The following is a 10,616-nucleotide window of genomic DNA, read 5'->3' as shown; positions in this document are numbered from 1 at the left end:
GCACTTTGCTTAATGTTTGGTAGGCGTAGTAGTGCATCTCCTAACTTTGTGAAATTTAGGTTCCTAGTAGAGAATGGGAGAATTCGCTCTGTAGGTAAGTTTTAATCCTAAGTTTTGCGATACAAATAGACTCTTACCCCCTGATTTACTAAGGTGGGCACAAACCAGTTAGATTTAAAAATCATTTTTATGTTTCAGCACATAAAAGCCAAGCTTTCAAGTAACAACAAAAATGGGTGAATAATCAAATGGCTAGTTTATTGAAATGGTTTGTACAGTTGCAACATTGCAAGAAAGACTATATAATAGTAGAAGACAGTACAGTAATGGTTGTAAAAGTAGGTAACCAAGGTTTGAGGTGAACAGGTCCTATGAACACATAAGACAGGCATGTCCATCAAAGCAAGTATCAGCTCTCAGCAAGTATCATGTTCTCTTAATTATGGTACTCTCCCTATTTCTATGTTCATTCTTTGTCTATTTTCATGTGAAGCACTCATGTTAATGTCATTTCTTTATTGTAAAGCACTTTGAGCTGCATTTCTTGTATGAAAGGTGCTATACAAATAGTTTATTATTATTAGTTTTATTATCATGTTGTTTCATGTTTTATTTAAGTTTCTAAATAGGCTAGTTGACATCCCAGAGCTCTGGCACTGTGACACCTACTGTAAATGGAATGCAGCTATTATTAATGTTATTAGATACACATTTGTCAGGTGTCAGCAACTCTCATAGCCATGAGAAAACTATTATGTGAACAGATACACTGTTTAAAGATGAAGTGACACAAATCATGATGTTATAACTCTCTGTAATGACAGGGAATCTACATAGATACACTACTTGTGTCACAAGGGGCTTTTCTGAACCCAAATGCAGAACACACAAACTAGGAGGGAGGTAAGGTTGGAACAGTTTTATTGAGCAGATATTAGCAGGCAAGCGAGGAATCCGGCGTGGTTTGTGGCCATCCCGAGGACTCAACTGCACCAGGTCGAGGGAGTTTACTGGCGACACTTTGGACAGGGACAAGGTGGGCTGGTTCTGGGCTGGCAAGCGCAGTGGGATGGGCTGAGCCGACGGAGCGGTGGACTCGGAAAACCTGGCGTTTGGTGGTCCTGGAGGAAGGCAGGCTCCGGGGGGGGGGAATTCGGCTGGATGGTGAGGATGGTAACTGGTGTGGTCTCGGAGCTCTGGGAGACCCAAGGACAGACTGAAGCTGCGATCACGGGCAGAGCGAGAGTCTGTGGCAGAGACAGAGAAGAGTTACCACCAAGACAGAACAGAAGAACAAAACTTCACTTACTTAAGTGCAGTGGGAGCCGTTACGTGATGCTCGTATGTACGGAGGACGATCTGGCGTCTGTAGTGTGGAGGAGCCCGGTAGATAAGCGGAGTAGACTGGCGATGATTGGAGTCAGGTGTGCCGGTGATCAGCAGCAGACCGGAGACCGGGAAGCCAGGCCAGAACACCCACACACGAATGGACAAGGGACAGCCAGGAAGCACAAGGAAGGGGAAAAAAATACTAGAGTACACTATGATCAGGAAGCATAGTGGCTAACTATGACAACTTGGCCAAATGTATTTCACTGATTTAGCTGACTTTCAGTTCAGTGTTCAAACTATAAGACCTAAAGAAAAGTGTTTTTTAAGCATTTTTCTGTAAGTCATAGCGTGCTTCTATTCCAGTGCTGATGACGTACAGTATGGACATAGTTCCACCTCTACAGTGAGATAATTTAAATGTTGTCAGATTCAAACCATCCAGAAAACAAAAGAAAAGATCAGTCACATCTCAAACAGACTAACAGACTTTAAATGGGCAAAGTTCTGGTTAAATGTCTCATAAAGGCCTTTACTGCAATTGCCTTTGCAGAAGTAACATGTAAAGCACAGATTGATTTGCTCCATCAAAGCAATCTACTTTTTCTAACTACTAATCTCATTTAAATGTGTACACAATCTGTCTCTCATCAGGTCTGTGCTGTTTTCAGTTGGTTATGGTCAGTGACACCTTATTATAGACAACAACGTCCTGGCAGTGATTTGCTTTGGCGGTTGATTTTAATTAGGTTGTTGTTTGACTACTCTCCTGTAACCAGTGCCATTACAATATGCCACCTGGCTGCAAAATAATAAAGGCCTTGCCTCATTTATAAACCTTAGAGATGACATTGGCTTTAAATGGGACTTGTTGAACTGTTGATATGGGAAGTTGAGTATGTGATGTGATTGTCCTTCAAGTGGACACTGCGAGAGTCCACTTTATTGTCTTTTGAAAACTAGTGAAAGATTTTGTGTTTTCTGCATTTCAAAACCATGCTGTGAAATAAGAAAAGAGTAGATAGGCTCTGCCAATTTTAAAGTATTTCCCAGGCAAAATTTCGCAGCTCGTAGTACAATTAGAGAATTATAATTTTGAAGTTGTATTTTGTGGTTATGGCTGATACTGGGGCAGGATCAGCAAAGAGGAAAAAGAAGAATTGACTGAAGGGGGGGGCGTAAAAGCTAAAAAAGAGAGTGATAGAGCATGGGCGAAAACACAAGTCAACTTTTGTAGGTCATTCAACAGATGGAGAGAATTGCGGGATTTGAAAGGATGCAATTATTATTATTATGAAGACATAACATTACTAGGGAATGTTTAGCTTTGTCAAGAAAATTACTATTACCGAGCAACCAGATATTGTGAGTTGTAGGCTTACATGTAACCTAGGTGTATGAACTATACTAAAACAAAGTTTATTTTGTTTCACCATCGTCATATTACAGTTATTAAACTTAGATACACACAAATAGATACCTTACCTCATTGCTATGCGTCCTGCAAACAGCTGTTATAAAAAAAAAGAAATTAAAAATAAATTGTGTCTTTCTTTCACTCGCTTCCAAAACAAATGCATGCGCTAGCAGATCAAGATCTTTACGACAGGAGGTGGTGGAAAAACTACCACTTTTGTCAATGTTATTGATAAGATAAAAAAAAAAATCATTGACTGCCTCTGTTTTGTTAATGGTGAACAGCCTGTAACCAAATGGCTGTAACCATGTGACCATGTGCATGGCGGTGCATGTGAGTCTGTCCGTGTGAAACTGTTGGCTTTGAGGAGAGCAATATAACTGCTGGTTCTTTTCTCATCTAACATTGTCAATAAAGGAGTTATTTTTAACCAAACCAGAGTTGGTGATTGTTGGAACAGTGGAAAGACTAACAAAGATGGTTTTGGTGAGTTTTATTTTGTTTCTGTCCAGTCTGAATGAAGTGTGTTTTAGGATGATCAGCGAGGTAAAGTTATTGTTTTTATCAATGGAGTTTGGTTGCTATCGAGAGCGATATAACTAATGACTGTTTCTGGTTAAACAAAAAGGATCTTACTCTTTAACAAAAAGGTCTTTCTCTGTAGGGATCCTTTCCATAATGTTGTCAGACACTTGTCAGAATAACAATCCGAGCCTGTCAGTGGCAAAAACAAGCTCTTTTAGTGGACACACTTCCCACGCACAGGATTACGTTGCAGCCATTGCAGCCCGCTTTCGCAGGTGCCTTTTCACATCTAACTTGGTGAATTGAAGTTTATTTCGACCAAACCAGAGTTGGAACAGTGAAAAGACTACCAAAGACGGTTTTGGTGAGTTTTATTTTGTTTCTGTCCAATTTGAATGAAGTGTGTTTTACAATGATCTGCGAGGTAAAATTACTGTTTTTCTCAATGGTGGGCCAGCCCCTTTTTGAAAGAAACGTGGGTCAAAAAACAAAAACAAAAACACAATACTCAATGAAATCTATGCTTTGCTGCTGTTTCCAGTATGGCTCCTTGTTTTCACGTTCCGCTTCAGTGAATTTTACTGTGCGAGAACCTTTCCTTTTCCCTTGTCGCCAAATTAATTCACAGTGGAGGCATCCATGAGAGGAAGAATGGCTTTGATGTTGTAGGACACAAACTGAGGAGATGTGATGTACCTCTGTGGGCTCTTGCACTTGAAGAGCATCATCAATGAATCATCCTTTGTGCTGTCACAGGAAATCAAATGTATGTTGCATGTCACACCTCGCCAGCTTGTTTGAGTCACAAAGACTGAGCAAAACCTTTTGATCTTACTCATTAAACACAAATTGGACTGGGCAGATTCTGGATCAGGTATCTGGCTCTAGATCAGGTCTCGGGGTGAGGAGAAACCACAGAAACATTTAGCGGAATCCCCACTAATACATCTTTCCAATTTTTACAATTCATGTTTCATTTTGGAGCAGTTTAAATTTCTATAGAACATATATTTCTTCTCACTGTTCTCTACTCAAAACTATAACACCCAAAGAAATATGGCTTTTTATTTAAAGGGAAAGGGGGGAAGGCACATTAAAAACAGATGGAAATGATGATGCATTGAGCATCAGTGACATCCTTTTGTCTATCAGTAGTGGCCTTAACAAATTTACTGTAGGTAATGCTGTCTTTTGGCCTGTTTTTCTGTACTTGACTGATTGATTGTCCAATTTTTCCTTCTGTGTGATTTTTTTTTTTTTTTTTTTAACTGGGACCTGAAGATGTGCTTATCACAGGGATTGATTGGGGAGGATGGTGATCACAAAGCCCCTACTGCCGGCCGTGAATCCTATCTCATCATTAAAACCCCTTGTTGGTACCTCCACCACCAACAACCATCACTTTCCCTTAACTGTCCCTCAAGTGAAGTTAATAAAAGTTCATGAAAACCTGACCGATGAGGGTTCTTTTGAGCAACAAAGAAAAGGTGTGTTTCATGGAGTGGGAGTCTTCGCTGAGAGGCAGATGGGTCACAAACAGACAAGTAGACAAACAGAGAGATGGGCAAACAGATGTTTAGTTTACAGACAGGCAGAATGAGAACATGATAAAAATACAGTTCTAAAGATAGCCAGAAAACAGACTGGCAGGCCTACACCGACAGGTAAATACTCCCTTAAAGACAAGCCAGGGAATTTAAATCAAGGTGATAATCCTTGATAACATGGATGTTGATATGCTCCCATTAAAAGCACACTGGAGACTTATCTTAAACAAAATTGAATAAAATTTTTGTTATGTTTTTTGCTTCTGCATTAATGGCCATTTAAATATATAAAGCTCCTACAACATTTGTGGACCATTGGAGACATATGACAGATAAATCTAAACAATTTAATTAACCACAACAGAGAGGTCAGAAGGTATTTATAATGAGGCAAGAATGCATGCGTTCGGAACAAGTATAGTTCAAATTGATTCTTCTGAAGAACACGCTCACTAATGGCAACATAATGGTGTTGTGAGATGTGCCCTTTTCATAAATTAATGAGGAATGATTTTTTTATGTAAAACTCATCTACAATGTGTCTTGAGGCTAAGACCCTTGGTTTGATCAGTGATGTGATTTGTGTGGTGCATGCCTGGCCTTATGCCATGACATTATCCAAACCCATCAATTAACACCAGATCATTATAGTTTTAGTAGGGGGTGGAGGTGTTTGTGAGGGCAGTAAGTCAAAAGGGGAAACTGTCTAATGAAACAGCATTAATACTTGGATAAGGAAGGAATGGATCAATGAAATGTATAGGCTATGACGCTTTACATTGCAAGCACATCAATACATTCTGCCTTTTACAAGTCCTTGACTGTTGATTTATACGGAAGCGTTCTGGTTTCTGTTTGTAGTCCATTTGTAGTCTTGATTAATCACATTTGAGCGGGCTTTGGTTGCAAGGAGGTAAACGATCCGTGTGGAGAGCAAAAGAGGAGGAACACATTGGCCGAAATGCCATCTCGGAAACCATCGGTTCCCCAGTTCTTGATGTGAATTATTCCATCTGTTGAATAATGCATTTCAACCACACATCTGATCACCATTAGTCATAAATGAGAAGGATCACACAGCCCAACACTCGCTGTGCAGTTAAAAAAAATTATAATAATTATACTATAGCCATAGAAAATACTTGTTTTTAAGTGGGTGGCAGGTGTCCATTTAAAAAGCATATCAATAAACATTAAACATGCCACTGGTCAACAGTTTAATTAGTTCTAAGTCACTGCTGATGGAATCTTAGCCACATAATGTCAATATACAACTAAACAACCTTTTTGGCTTGTGACACCTTAAAACAAAGCAATGTCTCCCCCCGTCACTGTTTGCATGTCTACCAGTTGAGACCTGTTCAACCAGAAATAGATTTTTCTTTTCTTATTTCATTTGAATAATTTTCAAAGGCCTGAAATACCTAAAATGATCCAGTATTTCACAAGAAAAAAATCAAAGATTAGAGGAATGTCGAACAGTATTTTGGGTAACAGAAACATCATTTTGCTGCTCTGCTATCCTGTTAATCTTCTGGAGACCCCTCAGGTTTAACCTGCTATCCTTTGTGGGGTCCCAGCACACAGGTTGGGAACCACTGGACTAAATTCACTCATAGTTAAACCAGGGATATAACACGTTAGTCAGGAGGTTTAAAAAAAGTGATGGCAATAATAAGTTTTCTTTCCATTAGTGAGTGGCCTTGTTAGAAGTCATCTATGGTCAGATACAGTACGAGATAAAATTTGTTGGGGTGACACCATTAAGGTGCCTTTTTTGAGAGTCACGTAGAACAAATAGATTAACAAAACTAACAGTTTGTTCATTGGTACATTGAAAACAAACCATTCCTTCTAGATCTATTTACCTCTTGTGAAATGTTGTTAAACTGGTCTCGCAGAAGAGGTGCTGAGATCAGAGCGTAGACATACTGGATAATGTCACTAGAGCATGCTGCTGCCAAAATTAAACAATGACCTGACAGAAATCTGCCTGGCTGTGCTTGGCTTGCCAAAGTGGCAATATTTTTGTTGTAACAAAAATACAGAGATGAAAAGGGCAGCTCACAGAAAATGGACGAGTGCTGTGCCCAGTGGTGTGACTATCAGCAGTGCAGGGTTTGTGACTGCACAGAGGAACTGGGCCTCTAGAGGACCAACTAATTACCTCCTGTCCATTCACTCACAGAAGCATTTTTGAGCACATAGCATTTTTGCATCAGCGCTAGAATTCTCAAATGACGTGCTCACGTCATGTGTTTGATTTCTTGCCAATGCAACAACCTTTTCAACTTCCATCAAAGGTGAAAAATAAGACCTGTTTAACACTGGATCGCAGTCTTCAATTCAAACAATTTTAGACGGCTAAGTCAGTCATCAAAAGGCAGGTAGATGATCATATAAACAGTTAAGGAAGCATAAGACAATGAAGGCTGGAACACTAAGGCAGCTGTAACTGTAAGTTATCCTCTATACTGGGGTTTATTGCTGATGAGGTGAGCAGGTGACCAGAAGCAGAAAAACGCAACAGTGATGGCTGGTGGACAGGTGAGGAATAGCAGGTCTGAAACAACTTGAGGCATTTGAATAATTGAGAGGAACTACAAGCAGAAGAGCAAAGAGAAGAGGACAGAGTATCTGTCTCCATGACAACTTGTCTTTTCAACACATAAGGCTCGGTGGTCAAAATGTATGCTTACATGTTGGAAGACTATAATTAGATAGAAAAACATTTCACCGGGCCCATGACACATGTAGTGTGATGTAGGCCACAGATTCCCCCTGAAACATAACTCCAACTGACTTAGCACGTGCCACATTTAACGTAATTATCCTTCAAACACAGACTGGTCAAAGGGAAATGTAACAATGACAGAGTTGTTCTCTTTTTAGTGAAACATATTTAACTGATCATCATTCTATGCATGTGACATGTTGACTTGCCCCGTGCTTGTGTTCAGTAACACTATCTCTTCTATTGAAATAAGACCATTTTCTCATTGTAAAGTGCTCTGGCTCAGCTAAATGTAAATGTACTGTAGATCTATGCCTGAGTCCATGTTAGAGCCAACTTTAATGTGTTAAGGCCTTGCGTAAATCATTAATTATTACAGAGTACAGACAGCCAATATCCAGCAAACTTAGCTGTGAGGGTTTTAATGCCAGCCTTGTCATGTTTAACTCAACATTAGTGAGTGATGTGGATCTGCAGCAGCCACCTTGGAGAGCTAAGGATGATACAGGCTCGTGACAGAGTTTACTGCAGGCCCCATGCGTCATCCTGGGTTGACAACCACTATCCATCATTCTTCCCAGGGAAGCAGGCATATTGGACATTTCATGCCCGGATAAAAGACAAAATACATCACAACAGAATAATGCGTAAATGAATGCAAGTCTCCTCTGGACTTCTCTAAGGATTCACAAATCAAAACATGACAATTGAAAGGTACAAACCAGCCTGTAGCCTGCGTAATATGTTACTGATCTACGCTTCACCTTGGGAATTGAATTATAAAGGAGTCATAAATGTATCCACCAAAAGAAATAAGGTGCCCTCCAAGTTACAAGTCCATTTGTCTAAATTATTGCATTTTTTAAAAAGAGTTTTAAAGACTCTGGATTCACTTTGTTGGCTTTTTCTTTCTCAAAAGTCAACGTTGTCTGTTATATTGGTGAATACTTGTCTGGATTTGCAGTGTACAGGGATCTATTTCTCAAAACATCTGGCAAAGCTATAAATAATGATAAAAAACAACCTTTTTATGAACCCTGAACCTAAAGAACATGTCTTTTAATAAGATTCCTTCTGAACAAACACTGCTTGAGGAAATATAGCAGCTCTTAGACAAGCTAGTACTGCAGATGGTGCAGTGTTACAGAACACAATACTCTAATAAAATCATTAACACTTACAAATACAGTTCATCTCCATATTTGCTAAAATTAACTTTGTACAAAATGAATTGAATGTTTTAGTGCTTCTTTTGTCCAGTAACTAAAAGGAGGTTTAAGGAGTTTTGTCTTCTATGATTCAGAATCGATTCACAGATTCCAAAAATGATTTGTTTGCATAGTTAATAACGCGATGTTGGCAGAACAGAGAAGGTGTAACTTTGTCACAAGGGCACAGTGCAGCACACACACTAAGTCATCTTCCAAGAGGGAAAGTATTTAGGCACATTTTAGATTTAACTTAATTAACATTAACATTAGCACTAACATTGCCAAACAAGCAAGCCAGCCTACCCTCACTGTCCCACTTTTGTTCCCACAAAAGTAATTTAGCCATTGTGTAGCTGTCAGTATATTACACTATAATTTCATAATTCAGGCAGAAGACTGGATATAGACTTCCAAATTATTGCAGTTAACTTTTTCCAATCTCTCTGCTCTTTTTTTGGTTTGGCCAGATGGTGACCTTCATCAAGACCATTTAGCTTAACTGCCAGTTATATATTTTATTGCAATTCAGCGAACTAAAAACATTGGGTAATGGTCTGGCACACTAGAGTAAGAGTCTGAAAATGTGCGCCAACTTTCTATTTATTGAATCAAGAATCAATGTTGAATAGAAGTTGAATCAAATCACGACATTCCCAAAGATTCCCACCCTTAGCTAAACATACAATATACAATACAAAAATACAATCCGTCATTGTGTAGCTTGAAGGTTATGTCATGCTACACAGACCCCTCTCTACAGTTCTCTACAGCGCCAATTCTGACTTTTTCTAAAATCTAAAATCATCCGTGCGCAAAACATTGAGCTTGCTTACTCACTGCAAATAAGCGTGAATAAAATATAAACATAATGTTAGTTTGGCTGTATCAGTCAATGTTACAGCCATCTGTGATGTGTGAAGCCTTGAGTAAATGTTTGTTTTTTGAGGACAGGTACAGTTTTCTCTGACTGCATTTACTTTTCTTTTACCATCTCCATTTTTAGAAAGGGAAGAAGTGTTACAGCGCCTCCCTTTTCTATTTTCAAGCTTCAAGCTAGGTTAACTACTGTGACCAAAACAAATTGTACAACGTTAAGGTTGAGTTGTGCTACACAGACCTTTTCCCCACAATGTCAGCTTTGTGATTGTGGGTAGTTTGCTAGAGTCTACTAAATAACTTTGAAATCTGGCAGAATTTCACATCGTTGACAGAGACTAGGTTGCCTACGGTTTGTTTCCTCACTTCAACAACAGCCTTGTGAGTCCTCATTTCAACTTGTTGTTGTTTCGTAGAGAGCTTGCATGTCCATGTTCGCAGAGCATCGTATCCTCAATTAAACTACACTCACTAAGCTGTTCAGCACCAGGATTATTCTGCATGGTAGTGACATTTTGTGTGTGGCAATACTCCCATGGGTTTCTCTCACATTTAGAAAGCTGCTTACCCATTCTGACAGCATGGGAGACTTTAAGCCAAAGCACATAACACCACCCTTCAAAATCAGTCAACGTTGAAATGAAATTAAACGAAAGATACAGAATAGAACAAAAGGTTCCAACTGGCTGGTGAGAGAAGATGGTTAAATGAGAGTAGTCCTTTTCTGAACCAGCAACAGTGGCCTCTCTTTTAAACTGGGATTAAGGAAGAGAGACTGAGATGCAAAGACAGACAAAAAGGCAGAGAGATGGAATGATGAGAAATGTAGAGAAAAGTCGAAATGAATAAACAAGTAAAACAAGAATTCAGGATCAATCAAATGTGATCAAGAGAAGTAAAATCAAACAAGTACAAAGTAACATGTAACAGTGGTAAAAAAATAATACATAAAAGTGCAAAGAAATTAGCTTAGCACT

General features: G+C 39.2%; 1 long non-coding RNA gene across 1 annotated transcript in view; it reads left to right on the top strand.

Moving 5' to 3' along the window:
* The window catches only part of LOC122881800, a 79,340-nt gene that overhangs the window by 45,536 nt on the left and 23,188 nt on the right, over positions 1-10,616 (top strand). The gene's annotated exons all lie outside the window — the stretch shown is intronic.

This window comes from Siniperca chuatsi, linkage group LG9, assembly GCF_020085105.1.
Source record: "Siniperca chuatsi isolate FFG_IHB_CAS linkage group LG9, ASM2008510v1, whole genome shotgun sequence".
Lineage (NCBI taxonomy): Eukaryota > Metazoa > Chordata > Actinopteri > Centrarchiformes > Sinipercidae > Siniperca > Siniperca chuatsi.
Note: the sequence above shows the minus strand (reverse complement) of the source record. Positions and strands in the feature narration are given on the sequence as shown.